Source organism: Nicotiana tomentosiformis, chromosome 12, assembly GCF_000390325.3.
Source record: "Nicotiana tomentosiformis chromosome 12, ASM39032v3, whole genome shotgun sequence".
Classification (NCBI taxonomy): domain Eukaryota; kingdom Viridiplantae; phylum Streptophyta; class Magnoliopsida; order Solanales; family Solanaceae; genus Nicotiana; species Nicotiana tomentosiformis.
In genome coordinates, this window is record NC_090823.1 from 77,587,426 (window position 1) to 77,608,350 (window position 20,925).

A 20,925-nucleotide genomic window follows, 5' to 3' on the forward strand; every position below is an offset into this window, starting at 1 on the left:
TACTTAACAAGGACTAGCACTTCAGCTAGCACGTAAAGCAGCTACAAAACTTTCTAGGTACGGATTCCAACAAAGAGTTTTCTGCGTAAATACATTCGAATGCACGAAATAATGACCTTATTTTTGCCTTAAAAAATTCTAGAATAACAATAAAAAATTTCATTCAAAAGGATTTTATCTAGTCTGGCCAAATACAATATTGACCTGTTTAATTATTTCTTCAAGTCAATATGCTATTATTGAAAGTCCAAGGAGCTAAAGTATTAGATATGATCATAGACCGAACCCAATAAATTTTATCTTCTAAAATACACTTTGTAACATAAATGAACTTCTTGTCAACAATGTTCCATGTTTATCAGTACCCTGATCAAGTGTGTCAGCAATGATGTTTGCAGTCCACAAATGCGATATAATACCGAAAACCTTTTGCCGAAAGAAGCTAATAAGGTCCCCAAAAACCTGCAATTCTTCTCTGTCAATTGTAGAGTCCAAAGCTAGAGGATAAAATATTACTTTTTAATATGATTTATTAAAAATATAATGCAACTTGGCAAGTTGAAGAGCGTGTTGTATAAAATATTATACATATAATAGGTTTTACTTTTGTTCATGGAAATATCCCAGTTCGTCCACCATATTTTCTGAATCTTAAAGGATATAAAAATTGAAATGTGAAAAGTTAAAAGTGTGGCTCCATAATGAACCAAGCCGAGGTGGATTTGAATGATGAAATGGAAAGAAAAGAAACAAGTTCGGATATATAATTCATAATCGCCATGTAAAAAGTGACAAATTAATGATGTTGCAATTGAGATGAGGTCAACTTAACGAGAATACATGTGAATGATCATGTAAAGACAATGATTACCTTATTTTAATACTCATCTTACCTTCCAAACTAGATAATCAGGAACATTGTATGGGGTGAAAATTCGGGCCTGCTAGGTGGACTAACGAGGATGTGAACGTGGAAGCTTTGGCCCAGTCAGAATTGACACTCAGCTGTATCGCGGTTGGTGACACCGGTTAGGGGCTTCAAAGTTATTATCACTAGTACTAGTATCTCAAGGCAGCGGTGCCATCTCGAAATAATCAAAGTCACTCCTGACCGATAGAGCAATAACACCGTTCCCAATGGATCTTTTCCCTGGTCATGACCCCATTTTCAACTGGACCACATGCTCACCAACCCGTCAGCCAACATCGAGTTCCGAGCCAGAACTGAAATGCCTGTTCAAAAATTATTTTTTGCAATATTTAGTAATCTTGTCACGAAAAGGTCCTATCTTGTCTTGTATAATTAGCTTATCAGAGAAGCTAAAGAAATGAACATAATCATCCATCTGAGAGAGGATCCAGGGAAGAATTTGCAACACATCTCTCTCTCTCATTCTCATAGCTTCTCAGAGAAGCTAAAGAGATGAACATTATCATCCTTCTGAGAGAGGATCCAGGGGGGAATTTGTAACACATCTCTCTCATTCTCTATTTTTATAACACTTGCAAGAAATACAAAGCTTACTATTGAACTTTCTTTAGATCTTGCCTCTTTATTCGTTATTGTAATCCTCGTCTTTATTCTCATATATATATATATATATATAAAGGGTTTGGATCGATCATGATTCACTTGTTTTTTACCCCTCCTATTATCAAAATAACTGTTGCATTGGATATCTATTTTTCCCGATAAACAGTTTGATGTTTGGCATATTTCGATATGTGTTGATGTTACTTTACCCATATTTTAACCGCTTTTTTATGCTATTTGATCTTTAAAATGCCCAACATGGTTTAATTATTGGTTTTATAACTAATTGAGTTGTGTGTGGTGAATTAGGGTGTGTGGAGTGCAAAAATATGAAGAAAAAGTGCTCTAGGTAGAGGAAGAGAGTCGCATCCAATCTAGAAAAAGATCAGTTCGCGCACCCTTAGCAGTGAAGTCAGCCCATAGCATCCGCCATAGCATCCGCACCTGGGCAAAGCTGAGATGGAGGAACTAGGGGTGGACGCGTCGCATCCACCCTCGCATGCAAAGCTGAGAAATAGAGGACAAGGTGGATGCGTCGCATCCACCTTCGCAGGCAAAATTGAAATGGAGGACAAGGTGGATGCGTCGCATCCACCTTAGCATCAATCCCTGAAGCCGATTTGGACTAGGAATAGGAGAGCTTTGGCCCACGACTTTTGTACGCAATATATAAGCTAAAAACGCCTCTTTTAGGTTAGCTAACATATTGGGAAGGGGGAAAAAGCCACGACAAAGCTGTGGAGGCCGGAATTCATCGAATTTCATCTTTCTCCCACCAAACTTAATAATTTTTATGTTTCTTTATATGATTTGTTGTTTGGCTACCATGTCTATGTGGAGCTAAACTTCACGTTCTAGGGTTGTGGTTCTTTCATGACTATTGTTATTCGGATATTGATTTTGACTTCTTGATTTATCATATTAGTTTATTTATTCAATCTTGCACTTAATTATTTAATTGCTTGATCACCAATTGAATATTATCTACGAATCTAGAATTGAACTCGAAAGTGAGAATCCTATATTGCATACAGGATTGAGTAGGGCAAGTTCTTGAACTCGGGCATCGGGGAACGGATTCGTAGTTAGGATAGACATATACCTAATTGCCTTGCTTGGTTGATTTACAGGAATTATAAATGCGTTCTTGTTGATTCTAACTCCATAGACATATAGGCGTTAGGTTAGCTTGAATAGGCGAGTAAGAACTCGACAGATTCTTATGAGCATTAACCCTGTCAACCAATAAGCTAGATAAATTAGTCGGTCAATTCAATTGAAGAATACAATAGGATTGTTAGATAGCCCATAACCCTAGATCGTTTTCATTACATTGATATCATTAAAATCTGCTCTTTCTCTGTTCAAAGTTTATTATTTATATTTTTCTTATTTAATTAGTTTAGAATAAAATATTTTTAGATTTAATTCTTGTTTAGATAATTGGGATAGTCTAATTTAGTTAATAGTTAATCATAAGTCCTCGTGGGTTCGACATCCGACTTTTAGTCACTTTATTACTTGACGACCGCGTATACTTGCGTGAGTGTGTTTGGTCGCAACAAGTTTTTGGCGCCGTTGCCGGGGACTTAGAAATTAGCTACGTGACTAAGTTAAGCTTTTATTAGATATTTGTTTTCAAGTTTTAATTTTCAGTTTGCCTGGTTTGTGTCAAACGCAGGGTTTTCTCTCGAATGCAGAGGAGTAGAAGTGCAAACAACCTCATTCCTCTTGATCCAGAAATCGAACGAACACTACATAGAGTGAGAAGGGAACACGAAGCTAGAACGAGAATAGAAAGAGATTTGGACATCGCAGTCCAACCACAGCCAATAGATATGGCAGGCAATGAAGAGCGTCCGGTAATTGAAGCCACAAGGCCCAATCTTGCGAATATGACTCAGGCTATTGTGAAGCCTGATATCACTGGACATTTTGAACTCAAACAGTACATGGTACAGCTGATTCAGTCCACAGGACAATATGTGGGTCTATCTCATGAGGACCCGCAGAGGCATATTCAGAACTTCTTGGAAATCACGGACACTTACAATTATCCGAACGTCTCCAAGGACTATGTCAGGCTGACACTATTCCCTTTTTCACTGTTGGGGGAAGCTAAAGAATGGTTGCAAAAGGAGCCCGCGAACTCTATCCACACTTGGGATGATCTAGCAAGGAAATTCCTGATCAAGTTTTTCCCAACTAAGAAGACAAAGTCGTTGAGGAGCCAAATTCTTGGGTTCCAACAACGGGATGGCGAGACACTTCGTCAAGCTTGGGAAAGATACAAGAAGCTACTCAGAGACTGCCCGCATCATTGTCAAACTGATGAGGTATTGGGTCACACTTTTGTTGATGGGTTAGATGAAGCATCAAAGATGAATCTTGACTCAGCTTGTGGGGGTAGTTGCATGGCAAGACCGTATAGTGAAATACAACTCTTGCTAAATAATTTCACTGCTAATGACCATAATTGGCAAGGAGAGGGGGATTCACGAAGGGGAATTAAACAGAAGGCCGCCGGTTTGATTGAGCTTGATGACTTTTCCGCCATGAGAGCCGATATAGCAAAATTGGCAAATCAGATGAATAGAATGACAACACAACAAATGCAACATGTACAACAGATGTCTATTTGTTGCGAACTATGAGGAGACAGTCATATGATTGACATGTGCCCCATGAATCCTGAATCTATATACTATGTGGGGCAACAAAACAGAGGTCCTATGAATCAACATGCGCAATATGGGAACACTTACAACCCAAACTGGAGGAATCATCCTAACTTCTCATGGGGCGGAAGTCAACAGAATCAGTATAGGCCTCAAGGGAATTTTACTCAACCTCAGAAGCCACCCCAACAAATGGAAGAAAGTACGAATGACTTGCTGAAAAAGTTGTTACTAGACAATCAACAGCTCAGGACCGATTTCAGAAATCTTGAGAGGCAAATGGGGCAGTTAGCAGCAAACCAAAATACTAGACCTACAGGCTCACTTCCCAGTGATACAGAGAAGAACCCTCAAATTAATGCAGTTACACTTAGAAACGGGAGGGAACTAGAGGAAGTGCCAAGGAAGATAAAAGAAAAACCTATACCTGGGGGGGAGTTGACACCTAAGGCAACACAAGAGTCAAAGGAAGATGATGCAAGTTCAGAGCGAATGGAGGTTACAAGGCCACCACCACCTTTCCCCCAAAGATTGCAGAAAAGGAATGACGATCGCATGTTCAACAAATTTCTCTCCATGTTGAGTCAGGTTCAATTAAATATTCCATTAGTGGATGTACTTCGTGAAATTCCAAAGTACGCTAAGTACATAAAAGACATAGTGGCTCATAAGAGGAAATTGACTGAGTTCGAGACGGTTGCACTTACTGAGGAGTGCACATCAAGGGTCCAAAACAAGCTTCCCCAAAAGCTTAAGGACCCTGGCAGCTTCACCATTCCAGTACAAATCGGTAATATTAACGTGGGACGTGCTCTGTGTGATTTGGGTGCAAGCATAAATCTGATGCCGTTATCCTTGTTTAAGCAATTAGGTCTGGGAGCTCCGAGACCAACCACCGTGATGTTGCAATTAGCTGATAGGTCCATAGCCTACCCCGAAGGAGTGATTGAAGATGTGCTGCTGCAAATTGGAAAATTCATCTTCCCAGCTGACTTCATTATTCTAGACTTCGAGGCTGATGAACAAGTTCCAATCATATTGGGACGACCTCTCTTGGCTACTGGCGATGCAATAATTAAAGTGAGAGAAGGGAAAATGATTATGAGAGTGGACAACGAGGAGGCAGTCTTCAATGTCTACAAAGCAATCCAACTCCCCCGCCACTATGAGGAGCTCTCTATGATATCTGTGGTGGAGGTGGATGAGAAACTTCTTGACACGAGTGTATATCTAGGCGACTGTTTAGAAAAAGCAATCATGATGTTTGATAGCTTGGAGATGGATGATGAGGTTGAGGAGATGAAGGGAATCCTAGATACATCATGTGGTTACATGCAAGGAATAATCCCGTTTGAGCCCCTGAATAGGCCAAGTGGCCCCCCACCAAAGCCGTCAATTGAAAAAGCTCCAAATTTGGAACTTAAACCCCTACCCCCTCACCTTCAATATGCTTATTTGGGAAGTTCTGACACTTTACCTGTTATTATTTCTGCTCACTTGTCTAAATTACAGGAAGAAAAGCTATTAAGGGTGCTACGTGAGCACAAGCGAGCAATTGGGTGGACAATGTCTGACATTAAAGGCATTAGTCCAGCTTTCTGCATGCACAAAATCCTCATGGAGGACGGACACAAGCCAAGTGTAGAACACCAACGCCGACTAAATCCAATCATGAAAGAAGTGGTAAGGAAAGAAGTGATTAAGTGGCTTGATGCAGGTATTGTATTTCCAATCTCTGATAGTAAATGGGTAAGCCCCGTTCAATGTGTGCCGAAGAAAGGGGGGATAACCGTAGTAGTTAATGAAAATAATGACTTAATTCCTACAAGAACTGTAACTGGATGGAGAATTTGCATAGATTACAGAAAACTGAACAATGCCACCCGGAAAGACCACTTTCCCCTTCCTTTTATTGACCAAATGCTTGATAGATTAGCTGGCCAGGAATACTACTGTTTCCTGGACGGTTATTTGGGGTATAATCAGATTGCTATAGCCCCAGAAGACCAAGAGAAAACTACATTTACATGTCCTTATGGCACGTATGCGTTCAAGAGAATGCCCTTCGGTCTTTGTAATGCACCTGCGACTTTTCAAAGGTGTATGATGGCTATTTTCACTGACATGGTTGAAAGATATGTAGAAGTATTCATGGACGATTTTTCTGTGTTTGGATGTTCTTTTGATAGTTGTTTGATGAACCTTGATAAAGTGCTAGCTAGGTGTGAAGAGACGAACTTGGTGCTAAACTGGGAAAAGTGCCATTTCATGGTACGTGAAGGTATAGTTTTGGGGCACAAGGTTTCAAAAGATGGTCTACAGGTGGATAAAGCAAAGGTGGAGACGATCGAAAAATTGCCCCCGCCGACATCCATCAAAGGCATTCGCAGTTTCTTGGGTCATGCAGGTTTTTATCGTCGTTTCATTAAAGATTTTTCGAAAATTTCTTCCCCTTTGTGCAGGCTTCTAGAGAAAGACGTTACCTTCAAGTTTGATAATGCATGTCTGAAAGCATTTGAGGAGCTGAAGGGAAGATTGGTGACTGCACCAATTATCATTGGCCCCGATTGGGCACAACCATTTGAGTTGATGTGCGATGCAAGTGACATAGCAATTGGAGCGGTGTTGGGGCAAAGGAGGGATAAAATCTTTCACTCCATTTATTATGCAAGCAAAACTATGAATCCAGCTCAGATGAATTATACAGTGACTGAAAAGGAGTTGCTTGCAGTGGTGTGGGCGTTTGACAAGTTCAGATCCTATCTAGTGGGAACCAAAGTCATCGTCTACACAGATCATTCAGCTATCAGATACCTATTTGAAAAGAAAGACGCCAAGCCGAGGCTGATTCGTTGGGTCCTCCTCTTGCAAGAATTTGACTTAGAGATCCGAGATCGAAAAGGGACAGAAAATCAAGTGGCCGATCATTTGTCCAGATTAGAGAGCCGGAACCATGTAGCTGAAGGAGGGTCAATTAAAGAAACATTTCCGGATGAGCAAATATTAGCAATCACCTCAGGTGAAGCCCCATGGTATGCAGATTATGTGAATTTTATCGCAAGTGGGGTAACGCCACTAGAATGGACAGCTGACAATAGAAGAAGATTCCTACATGATGTAAGGTTCTACGTGTGGGATGAGCCATTCCTATATAGGCAGTGTGCAGATCAGTTGGTGAGAAGGTGTGTTCCTGAGGAAGAGATGAAGGCTATACTACATGACTGCCATGCGTCACCATATGGAGGTCATCACGGCGGGGATAGAACCGCCCAAAAAGTGCTACAATCAGGTTTTTATTGGCCAAAATTGTTTAAGGATGCACATGCCTTCGTTAAAAATTGTGATAGATGCCAAAGAACTGGAACTATCACGAGGAAGCACGAGATGCCCTTGCAAAATATACTGGCGGTAGAACTTTTTGATGTTTGGGGGATTGATTTTATGGGACCATTCCCATATTCTAACGGACACAGATACATCTTGGTGGCGGTCGACTATGTTTCTAAGTGGGTAGAGGCCATAGCTCTTCCTACTAACGACGCAAAGGTTGTGGTAGGCTTTGTAAAGAAGCACATCTTCACACGTTTTGGGACCCCAAGAGTGTTGATAAGCGACGGGGGAACTCACTTTTGTAACAAACTGCTGAATAATATTCTTGCAAAATACGGAGTCAAGCACAAAGTTTCCACTGCCTATCATCCCCAAACGAGTGGTCAAGTAGAAGTTTCCAACAGAGAGGTCAAGCAGATTTTGGAAAAGACAGTAAGTATGAATAGAAAGGACTGGGCCGGGAAGCTGGATGACGCATTATGGGCATATCGCACTGCGTACAAGACCCCAATAGGCACTTCTCCGTACAGGTTGGTTTATGGGAAGGCCTGCCATCTGCCCGTCGAGCTTGAACACAAAGCATATTGGGCGATTAAAAAGCTAAATATGGAGATGGACTTGGCCGGTGAGAAGAGATTGCTACAACTCAACGAGCTTGATGAGTTTCGATTGCATGCGTATGAAAATGCCAAATTGTATAAAGAGAAGACCAAAAGATGGCATGATAAGCATATCCAACATCGTGAGTTTGAACCAGGTCAAGAAATTCTACTGTTTAATTCAAGGCTAAAGCTTTTTCCAGGAAAGCTTAAATCTCGATGGTCGGGTCCGTTTGAAGTGGTTAGTGTGAAACCTCATGGTGCGATAGAATTGTGTGATAAGGGGTCCAATACGACATTCTTGGTAAATGGCCAAAGAGTAAAACACTATTGGGGTGGTGACATTGCACGTCACAAGACCACAATGGATTTAGTGGAGGCATGAAGAACATGTTGCGTCGTGCCGCGACGTTAAATCAGGCGCTTCTTGGGAGGCCACCCAAGTTAGTTAGTTTATTTTTATTTTATTTTTAAATTTTTTTTTTCTTTCTTTTCGTAAGACATAGATCTTATTCAAAAAAAAAAAACGAGGCGGATGCGTCGCGTCCCCCTCAGCAAAAAAAAAAAAAAAAAAAAAATTTTTGACGGGCCAATTGCTCAAGGCAGTGAAGTCTGCCTATCGCGCCCGTATCGCGTCCGAATATTTTTGAAGGAAGACAAGGGGATGCGTCGCGTCAAAGCTCGCACGCACAGGTAAGTAATATATATTTTAACACATCTTAAGATAACCTATTCGAAAAAAACGTTTCTTGCGACGCATCCACTCGTCTCTTTTTGGCGACGCCTACGAACGCAGAACAGAATTCTCTCATCGAAATTGTAACGCATACAAACGCAATAAGCTCAAACGCGACAGGTACGCATCATCCTCTTCGTTCTTCCGTTGGCTTCTCTCCTAATTCGTCTCTCCTCCCTCCTTCAATGGTAGCAACAAGTAGGTTTTGCAATTTCAAGATTTTTAGGGCTGTCGTTCTTGGTAGTTGTAATGGTTGCGAGATGATAAACTATAATTCCCTTCATCTCGTCCAACTTTGGGAGGGTAGTTGCATTGCTCAACTGATAGAATGAACTAGGCACACTTGTTGCATACCACATGTTCGACGAATTGTCCCTGAGGAAAATTTAGGCGTCGGTGAAGTCTGAGTAACCGAGCAACATTGGTGTATGCTTGAGAATAAGTGTGGGGTCGAGTGAGGGGCTATGTGAAATTGAATTTTTGAAGAGAGTTATCACATACTTGCTGAAAGTCATGAGCTACAATTCCATGAAGAGTGAATGGCATGACTTTACGAATAAATTGAAGTCTGCAAGCTGTTGCAATTGCTTTCAAGCTGAACTTCGCTGTTTCATCTGCTAATTGTTGAATTCTTTGCATTGCAGGTACTTAGATTCGTAAAATGACAGCAGCGAGTAAACCATCCAAGCAACAAGACAAAGATGGTAACAAGCAACCGCCCAAAAAGCCTACCGGAAAGGGCAGCGGGCGGTCCAAATCCACAGAAAAAAAGGAAGCAGACGGAGAAGGAAATGGAACTGCTGCCTAGGCAGTTAAGTGATGATTCAGAGCAAGAGGAGGAGGAAACATTGGTCAGGAGGACAGTGAAGAAGGGTATTACACCAAGCAAAGGAATAGAGATACGAGAGCCTGTGACATACCAAAGAAAAGCTTCGAGAATGAGTGCTCCAACTGATAAAGGGAAGGAGAAGATTACTACAGAATCTGAATCCGATTCCGATTCGGACAATGACCACCTACAGGTCAACATGAGTGATGAAGACGAGGGTGAACCCATAGACCGAGTTGATTGGGAGAAATACTTTGTTAATGAGAAGGCATTCCGAGCCTATAAGAAGATACTGGTTTCAAAGAAGTATATTCCGGAAAAGCCGATAAACATCGGACCACTTAAGACAAAGTACTCAGAGTTTCTCAAGTCAATTCGAGAGGTGCAAAAATGGGGACCCATTCTGAAAGGTCATGGCAAAGCCAACCTCACCATTGTTAGAGAGCTCTACGCCAATTGGCGTCACGCAAGGGGAAACATTGTGCGAGTAAGAGGGGTAGATATTAATGTGTCAGCTGAAGCTCTGAATAACTTCTTAAGGGTGCCACACACACTTACAGACAGGTTTGACGCCATATGCAAAACACCAGATTATGCACACATTAAGTCTGTCCTATGCCCTACCAGGAAGGATGCAGAATGGAAGCATGGGAGTATGGAGTACCACTCTATAGCAAAGGAATTCATGAGTGCGTTAGCACGTGTGGCTCTAAATTTCATTTGTAACCGCCTGCTGCCATGCCAACATAAAACTGATGTCCCTCGTTACCGCGCACTCGTATTATATGCTTTATTAGAGGGGATACCACTCAACTTCGGAGCCATCATGCATGATCAAATGCAGCGAACCAGGATGAATTACAAGTGGAGGCTGTTCTTTGCTAATACCCTAACGGCTTTTTTAACAGAGAGGGGAGTACTATGGGACAAGGAGAATGACGACATTGAGGCTAAAGCTCCAGGACCATATGATGTCACTCATGTTCTAGAGCCGAACAAGGGAAGGTCTTCTAAGCTCACCATCCAACAATTATTTGAGCATATGCAAGCAGATATGCAAGAGAACAGGGCTGAGCTGATAGCGACTCGTGTCGAGTTGAGTGCCACCAGGGATGAGTTGAGACAGACTCGTGCGGATCTAAGCCGAGTTCAGACCGAGCAGGCCACGATGATGAAGGAGATATCATTACTCCTCAGAGCTCTGGTTCAATGTGCAGGTACAGACATCTCCCAGCTGATTGCATCATCCACTGCCGGACCATCCACTCCTGTTCCTCCCATAGTCACCGAGGCTCCACTCAACAGGCCTATTGAGGTCGCTGTAACACCTGATACAGAATCCGCACCAGTTGTTGATGATAGGAATGCTATGGATGCAGATGCTCCTCCACAGACTGCGGATGAGCCCTCCACCTTGACTTGAGGGAGTTCTTCTCACCCTACTTTACCTTGTTTGTGTGCGTTGGGGACAACGCACAGTCCTAAGTGTGGGGTGGGGGTGATTTATGTTTGATGTATGGATGAATGTACTAATATATTCACTGGATTAATGGCATAAAATAGCAGTAAATTCATCTATATGGAGTAACTATCAGTTTATCTATCAGTTTATCATTATGAAAAAATATATATATATATATATAGTATCTTTGTAGATAGTAATAATCCCCTGTGGTTTTTCTTTGTGCCTCGGTTCTTTTCCATGGGATGTAGTTTGAACCGGGTAATTTTGTTTTCTTTTTAGAGTAGAGTAGGAATGTAGGGAATAAAAGGAGGAAGAATGATGAACCTAGGTGACCTTGACTTGGTTGATACTGGCATATTTAAGCTTTTACATATGTAATATCTTCCCTTCTCACTCTGAAATTATTGATGATGCCTTGTTAAAACGGATAGCATGTTTTGTGGCGCCTATTTCTCATTTTCTTGACTTGTGTTCACTTTGCGCTTAATGCTTAATATCTCGTTGCTCCGTGAATACTTGTATTGCTTGAGAGTCGGAATGTGATCGTCCTTAGTGAGTCATGTGCCATGTGTGGTGAGATTTTTTGTGTAGTCCATGTATTGTACTTGTGTCTAGAACTTGCCCGGTATGTGAGTTGAAGCGAAATTTTAGGTGATGCTCGGTTTGAAAAATGATTTTAGGCTTTCTTTGATCTTTTTGAGCTTATTGCTTATCACAAATAAAATCTATCCCTAGTTAACCCTTTTGAGCCTGTAGACCTTTTATTTGGTACCCACATTACAAGCCTACACCCTTTTTATTCTTAATTGACATTGTTTTGATCCTTTTACCTCTTAAAGCACTTTAAGTGTTAGATGAGCGCTAAAAGAAGTAAGAAGGGACTAAGTGTGGGGTGACTTTTGAGTGGAACCAATGAAAGAAAGAAGGGTGCACTTATTTTGTAAAATAATACGCCACTAGCGAAAAAAAAAAAAAGAAAGAAAAATATAGAGGAATAAATTGTTGTCTTGTTCTTGCTAATGGGTATGAATTAAAGTAGTGCTTAAAGAAAGAGGAAATATTGTTTGGAGTGATATTATTGGTGAAATTGAAAGGGTGTTGAAGAATTCGCGCTTAAGTTATTTGATGATGTGTTAAAGTGCTTAGGAGGGTGAGTCACTATTCCTTAAATATATCCTACCCGTCCCTTAGCCCACATTACAACCATGAAAAAGTCCTAATTGATTTTAGATCGAGCGAGCTTACATTAGTAGAGATTTACATTAAGGGCAAGCCTATGGTACCAACTACATGCATGTGACTTCTTTTGTGAGAGTGAGCGATTTTCTTTGTGAGCATGAGATTCGAATGTGTGGATTGATTCTACTCTCTCTGCTTTTGTTGTGAGGGCACATGGTTTCACGAGGGATAGGTAACGTTATTAGACTTCTCTATGATGTTGGTTGTTCAAGCCATGAGTGCATAGTGACATTGAGTCGGTTTTTGAGGTTAGGATTGTTGTGAGCATGTTGTCTTTGTTCGAATATTTTTAAAGAATGGCTTAAGTAAAGGGAAGGGTATGTGATGCATAGCCTAGAGCCTAATTGTTGCAAATAACCACGGTCAGAGGTGCAGTGTGCTTTGAATGATAAGAGCTTAATTTTGTTTCGTCTACTATATGATAGTTTGTTCGAGGACGAACAAAGGTTTAAGTGTGGGGTAGTGATGTTTGGCATATTTCGATATGTGTTGATGTTACTTTACCCATATTTTAACCGCTTTTTGATGCTATTTGATCTTTAAAATGCCCAACATGGTTTAATTATTGGTTTTATAACTAATTGAGTTGTGTGTGGTGAATTAGGGTGTGTGGAGTGCAAAAATATGAAGAAAAGGTGCTCTAGGTAGAGGAAGAGAGATTGGATGCGTCGCATCCAATCTAGAAAAAGATCAGTTCGCGCACCCTTAGCAGTGAAGTCAGCCCATAGCATCCGCCATAGCATCCGCACCTGGGCAAAGCTGAGATAGAGGAACTAGGGGTGGACGCGTCGCATCCACCCTCGCATGCAAAGCTGAGAAATAGAGGACAAGGTGGATGCGCCGCATCCACCTTCGCAGGCAAAATTGAAATGGAGGATGAGGTGGATGCGTCGCATCCACCTTAGCATCAATCCCTGAAGCCGATTTGGACTAGGAATAGGAGAGCTTTGGCCCACGACTTTTGTACGCAATATATAAGCTAAAAACGCCTCTTTTAGGTTAGCTAACATATTGGGAAGGGGGAAAAAGCCACGACAAAGCTGTGGAGGCCGGAATTCATCGAGTTTCATCTTTCTCCCACCAAACTTAGTAATTTTTATGTTTCTTTATATGATTTGTTGTTTGGCTACCATGTCTATGTGGAGCTAAACTTCACGTTCTAGGGTTGTGGTTCTTTCATGACTATTGTTATTCGGATATTGATTTTGACTTCTTGATTTATCATATTAGTTTATTTATTCAATCTTGCACTTAATTATTTAATTGCTTGATCACCAATTGAATATTATCTACGAATCTAGAATTGAACTCGAAAGTGGGAATTCTATATTGCATATAGGATTGAGTAGGGCAAGTTCTTGAACTCGGGCATCGGGGAACGGATTCGTAGTTAGGATAGACATATACCTAATTGCCTTGCTTGGTTGATTTACAGGAATTATAAATGCGTTCTTGTTGATTCTAACTCCATAGACATATAGGCGTTAGGTTAGCTTGAATAGGCGAGTAAGAACTCGACAGATTCTTATGAGCATTAACCCTGTCAACCAATAAGCTAGATAAATTAGTCGGTCAATTCAATTGAAGAATACAATAGGATTGTTAGATAGCCCATAACCCTAGATCGTTTTCATTACATTGATATCATTAAAATCTGCTCTTTCTCTGTTCAAAGTTTATTATTTATATTTTTCTTATTTAATTAGTTTAGAATAAAATATTTTTAGATTTAATTCTTGTTTAGATAATTGGGATAGTCTAATTTAGTTAATAGTTAATCATAAGTCCTCGTGGGTTCGACATCCGACTTTTAGTCACTTTATTACTTGACGACCGCGTATACTTGCGTGAGTGTGTTTGGTCGCAACACAGTTTAACTCCGTTTGTGGGGATAGGGAGCCGTGATATCTTCTTGATCCTTATGCTTTAAGCCTTTTATTAAACCACCAAAAGCTTATCCACCGAGAAATTTTGTCCAGATCTAGGACTCCACGTGAAAACCCACACGTAAATGATCAACAAATCATACTGAGGTCTTTGGTGAACCTGCCAAGCCTAGAGGTGTCCAAGGACATGCAGGATTCATCGCACCTCGAAGAACGTGAGTAGGAGGACAACCGGTCCTCTTCACATGAAGCAGATCAGACCTGATTTCCGACTGAAGTTGGGTCTCCTAATGATAAAAGTGAGATGACACCGGGTACCAGAGAGAACAGTACGCCCCATGAAGAGGTCAGCGACATCATTCTAGGATAACGAGGATGTATCGCAGGAGAAGATCTAGACTCGTCCTAGAACGTCCGCGCCCTAACTACCGAGGCCCCAATGAATGTTGTAACCAATGCGGTAGAAGCAAAGGTTCCTCGTGGTTCGAGGGTCGAAATGAGCGGGTCCAAAACCACGCAAACGTCAAAGAAATGTATAGATCTAAGCTCCTCAGTTTCGTACAGGAGATACATGCCCGGATAGATTAGATACTCGAGGCCCCACGATTGTCAGGGGTGTAGACACCAAAAAGCACGTGAAACTGCCATTTAATCCAAGTGTGGCTTCATCTTTTGTCCCAAAAAGGTTCTAAATACTAGACGTACTAAGATATAATAAGACCACGGATCCGCAGGAGCACATGACAACCTATACAACCGGCATCAACGGAAATGATCTGCAGCTAGACGAGATCGAATCCGTCATGCTTAAGAAATTTGGCCATACTATCACAAAAGGAGCTTTAACTTGATATAAATTTTTACCTAAACATTATATCGACTCTTCTGCTATGCTTCCGGATGTTTTTGTAGAGGCTCATATTGGGGCTCAAAAGGTTGAGACCCAAATGAAATGCATCTTCAAAATAAAGCAACGCGATGGGGAATTGCTTCAAGCTTTATGGAGAGATCCCAACGAGAAATAATGATGTTGCCTACAATATCGGAGGACTAGGCTGCAGCCGCATTTACTGATGATATGAAACCGAATAGGTATGACGGTTCGTGGAAGCTAAAAGAAAGCCTGAAGGAGTTCCCTGCTAAAACTTTAAATGAAGTGAATCACATGTATACATCCAAGATGTAGATTGAAGATGGCCTTAGAGCCACGGTGCCGAACGAAGTAAGGAGTCTCTTCCAGAAAAGGCTAAAAGGTATATCAAAATTTGGGCAGAGGAATATGTGGGGCCGGTTCGAACCTTACTCAGCCCTTCGATAACAGGGACCAATCGCAAGACCAGAGCTGGTCAGAAGTAATCGGGGAACGGTTAAAAGAGATGTGGCAGGGCCCTCCAAACCACCACCAAGGGATCTAGGGCCCCCGAGGCTATGATGACGTCCACAACACACATCGATAAGAGATATGATACAGTCGTATGCAATATAAATTACCCAACTATGAGTCGGGATCAAATCCATAGGAAGTTATAAGAGGTGTTAGGAGTATATACTTGAAGAAAGCGAGTGGATTAACTAAATTTGCACTTTCACAAAATGTCTTGATTTCTACTTCTACTATTACTCTAACAATTTTAAGCTAAGTAAAAGAAACTAGAAATGAATGATTATTTTTGGTGTTTTTCCAAATAGTTTAAAATCCTAGGGATGTGACCATGACCTAGGTGTTTACCTAATGAGTTAAATACGTTAATACATATTTTGTTGATTGAGGTGTATTATAGCTCTCAACTCTACGTTATTCACTCAATACCTCTTAGTCAAAGAGTGATTTTGCCCAATTTGGCTTTCTCAAGCCCAAATGGGTATAAAAACAAATAGTTGATATAAAGCTCAAGTCGGGTTCTTACTATCTCTAGTTTGAACCCTTTAATTAGGCTAATCGAACTCTCAATTAACCCAATTCCTTGTTAGCCAAGTTATCCTAGACTAGGTCCCTCTTTTTCAACTAGAGACTAAGTCAAAAAGGCATGAATCAATGTTTGCAACCATTAATTCTAAAATTGAAGCATGAACTAGGTTAAATAATCAACACCCAATCATAAACAAGCATTAAATCAAATACCCATAAGGTTTACATACTAGGGTTGGGTTATAACCCTAGTAAAAATCTAGCTACTCATAGTGGGTATTGAAGAAAATAAAGAAGAAATGCAAATAAAATCCATAATCAAAGATTAAATTGATGAAATATAATGTTAAACACTAAAATAATCAAAAACTTCCTAAGATGGAAAAAGGTAACGGCTGCAGCAGCTTTCTACTTCAAAACTTGACCTAAAATTGTGAAACTTGTCTATTTATAGTGGGCCAGAATTCGCTGACAAAAATGCCCCTCAGGAGGTTCTGCGGCCGCACAATTTCATGTGCGGTCCGCAGATTTCTTCAGCTAGCAGGAGAGTGGGTTTTGCAGCCGCAATTTTTGGATTGCGGCTGCGAAGCAACTTTTGCGGCTGCACAATTCTTATGCGGTCCGTACTTCAGCAAGGAGTCAGGACTTGGTCTTTTTGCATATTCTCTGAACTTTGATTTTTTGTCAATGAAAGCCATGTTCTGCGGCCGCACAATACATGTGCAGTCCGCACATTGGTCAAAATCCTGTTGGGTTCTGTTGCTTGGTTTGCGGCCGCAGATGGAATTATGCGGTCCGCAATTTCTTCTACGACCACAAAAATTCTTCTGCGGACCGCATTTCTTTGCCTCTGCACCCTTTAATGCCCCGTGCTTTGGAACACTCCTTTTTATGTCGCATTTCATCATGGTAGGCCAAACTTCCAACAATCCTGCAATTTGTACAATTTCATTAGTTTCGAGAACGTAAATTAATACTTTCGGACTAAAACAAAAGTAAAAAAGTGCTAATAAGTAGTCAATATTCCCACTTATCAGGCTATCCAAATATAATTTCAGCATCGGGACCGCGAAACTTGTCACGACCTTGAGAGATGTCACGAAAGCCAGGTTCCCAAGGGAGATGCGTTCCAACCCTGACAAAAAATATTAGAACCTATGATGTGATTTCCACAACACTTATGGGTACTTGATTGGGGACTGCAAGTAATTATGAGCCGAAGTGGCACAACTTTTTAGGGCTGTGCATTTAAAGGAATTCCTCAGTGACTGAGCCATGCATAACACCTGAATAAGAACTGGGATGGCGCGGAACCAAGGATGTCGCCATCGCCGAAATAAACAATCCACCTAATTTTTGTTGGAGAAGCGGTCAGCGGGGTCACCTAATCGGCCTCCAAAAAGACCAAAGTCTTCGTCTCCTCTAGGAAGAGAGACTGAGAGTTATCGGTGCATGATTCAATCACCTTCAGCAACATCGACTGCAATGCACTTTCATATCTGTATAATAATGCACTGGTGATATCCTTTCGTGTCTTAAATTCTAAAATGTGTGTGTTAATTGATCCAGGTAGTTCGACCAACATCATTCAACTTCGGCTCATAGAGGAGATGCAGCTGGTTGATAAGATAATTCCAACCATAAAGCTGCTAGCCAGGTTCAACATGGCTAGCAAGATGATCCGGGGAGGAGATTAAATTGCCTATTTATGCCAGAGTAATCATCCAAGATACGATGCTCGATGTCATGACCGGTGATATGTCTTACAATATCATCCTGGGAAGGCCTTGGCTCCACCTCATGCAAGCGGTCCCATCAACTTTTCACCAAGTCGTGAAGTTTCCTACTCCATGGGGATAAGGGAAATTCGAGGAGAGCCATTAGCGACTCAAGAAATGCATGCTCTTGTCATAGCAACAAGACAAAGCAGAGTGGGGGCAGATTATAGCAATTACTACAACGAGTACTTCTGACCGACCTCGGGTCAGAGATGTATTAGCTGGGGAGAGAGATCTCGAAGAAGAGGAATCAAAATAGCCTAATGTCCCAATAACTTTCAAAGCTCCGGAGGATACCGATGTCACAAAATAAATGGCAAAAGAGCTGGAGGAAGTCATCCTCTTAGCCGGCGAACTGGAAAGAAAGTTATTTTTGGGTTCGGATCTCAATCCTGTACTCAGACTCAAATTCATAGATTTCTTGAAAGCTAACATATATTGCTTTACTTGATCCCACTTAGACATAACAAATATTATGTCAGATTTGGTTACCCACAAGCTCAGCTTTGACCCAGATCACCCTTATGTGAAGTAGAAAAAGTGACAGCTTTCCTTCGATTGCAATCAGTTTGTCAAGGAGGAGGTATCTAGATTACTTTATATAGGGTCAATCCGGGAAGTAAGATAACTAGATTGGTTATCTAACGTAGTCATAGTTCCTAAAAAGCTCAACAAGTTTAAGACGTGCGTTGATTTTAAAGAGTTGAATAAAGTATGTCCGAAGGACTCATCCCCTTGTACCACATCGATCAAACAATCAACGTGAATGTCAGGCACGAGTTGATCAACTTTTTAGATGCCTACTCCAGGTACATCCAATTCAGGTTGCACCCCGAGAATCAAGAAAAAACTTCATTCATCACGAAGTATGTCACTTATTGATATAATATCATGCCTTTCGGGCTCAATGTCGAGGCTCCTTGCTAAAGGATTTTAAATAAAATATTTGAACAATAAGTAGGAAAGATTATGGAAGTTTATATTGATGATATGCTTGTTAAGTCTCTAGAAACGAAGAACCATTTGGAGCATTTGCATGAAACCTTCAACATCCTCCGGAAGTACAACATGAAGTTGAACCCGATAAAGTTCACTTTCGAGGTTGGATTCAAAAACTTTCGCGGTTTCCTCGTGTCCAATCGAGTGATTGAAGTAAATCCAGACAAAATAAAAGACATTAAAGATATATAGAACATATTCACAAACGCCAAGGTCGTGCAAAGGCTTACTGAGAGGATAGCCGCATAAGGGAGATTCATTTCGAGGTTATCTTAGTGGTGTCACAGATTCATCAAATTGTTAAACAAAAAGAAGGATTTTGAATGGACGCTAGAGTGTCAGTGGGACTAAGGGACCTCAAGAGATGCTTGTCAAACTCACCCTTGATGGCAAAGCCAAGGGTCGGAGAACAGTTACTTGTATACTTAGTTGTATCCGAAGTAACAGTAAGTACAATCTTGGTCCGAAAAGAGAAAGGTATGCGATCTCTCGTTTACTATGTCAGCAAAACCTTGCTGAATGTCGAAACTAGGTATTCGTATTTGGAAAAATTTGCCTTGGAATTTGTGATAGTTGCCGGTAAACTTAGGCCTTATTTTTAATGTCATCTGATTTGTGAGTCTTTGCTTTCCCGCTACGGAGCGTCATGCATAAGCCAGAGCTCTCGGGATAATTGGTCAAATAGTCAAGTCGAAATGAGTGAGTACAACATAACATATCAACCCTAGACTGCCATTAAGTTGCAGGTCTTAATAGACTCTAAAGCTGACTTCAATCCTGGCATGATGCCCGATGTGGATAAGGAGGCAATACTTGCCTCTATGACTGTGCATGGGGTATGGATCCTGTATACGAACGGTGCCTCTAATATGAAAGGAGCCGGTCTTGGAATATTCCTAACTATACCATCCATAGAAACAATCAGGCAAGCTATAAAATGTGTTCCTTTAACTAACAATGAGGCCGAGTACGGGGCCGTTATTGCAGGTCTCGAATTGGCACTGGGACTTGACTCGAAGAATGTGGAGTTAAGAAGCGACTCGCAATTGGTAGTTAACCAGGTCCTTGGCGTTTACGCTGCCAAAGAGGAACGAGTGTGAAAATACTTAAGCAAGGTCATATGCTATCCTAGTTCAATGAATGGAAGATGATGTAGATCTAGTGAGAAGAGAACGTAGAGGCGGATGCCCTATTTAACCCTGGGTCATTATCTGACATCCCAAAATTGGGGCTGGACTCGATCGTTTTTCTCCTCCATTCAGCAGTGGAATCAAACCCAAACGAGGTATATTCCATAAGTCTAACTTGGGACTGATGCAATGATATTAAGGGTTATTTGCGGCATGGTATAATTCCCGATGATAGTAAATCTTCACGGGCCATCAGAACCAAAGCAGCCTGTTACTGCATGATCGGGGATCAGTTGTACCGAAGGTTTTTTATGGCCGACAGGCCAAGTGCCTAGGCTCGGGAGAAACTGATTATTTGATGGGAGAAATACACAAAGGTAGTTATGGAAACCACTCTAGGTACAAGTCACTAGTACAAACATTAATGAGGACCCGGTACTACTGGTCCAAAATGGAATAACACACCAAGTCATTTGTGCAAAAGTGCGACAAGTGCCAGCGGCACGCTCAGATGTTTCATCCACCAGTAGAACCCCTTCACTTGGTCATCTCATCATGGACCTTTATGAAATATGGAATGAACACAATAGTCTCATTGCCTCCAGCACCAGGTCAAGTACAATTTCTATTAGTTTTGGCTTACTATTTCTCGAATTAGGTTGAAGTAGGAGCCTATAAGCAGATCCGAGAGCTTGAGGTGATCAACATCATTTGGACTATATTATTTGTAGATTCGGGGTCTCAAAAGGAAATGGCCAATGATAATGGGCCGCAGTTCATTGGCTCCAAGATAACCCAGTTTTTTAAAGGATT

General features: G+C 41.1%; 1 long non-coding RNA gene across 1 annotated transcript; it reads right to left on the minus strand.

Annotated features, from left to right (window-relative positions):
• Positions 1 to 166: 166 nt before the first annotated feature.
• On the minus strand, positions 167 to 15,851 carry LOC117276567 (uncharacterized). Its single transcript, XR_011412925.1, has 3 exons — positions 15,161 to 15,851; positions 894 to 1,233; positions 167 to 462 (listed from the first exon to the last, which is right to left on the minus strand). It is a non-coding gene; the product is annotated as an uncharacterized lncRNA (long non-coding RNA).
• Positions 15,852 to 20,925: the final 5,074 nt, after the last annotated feature.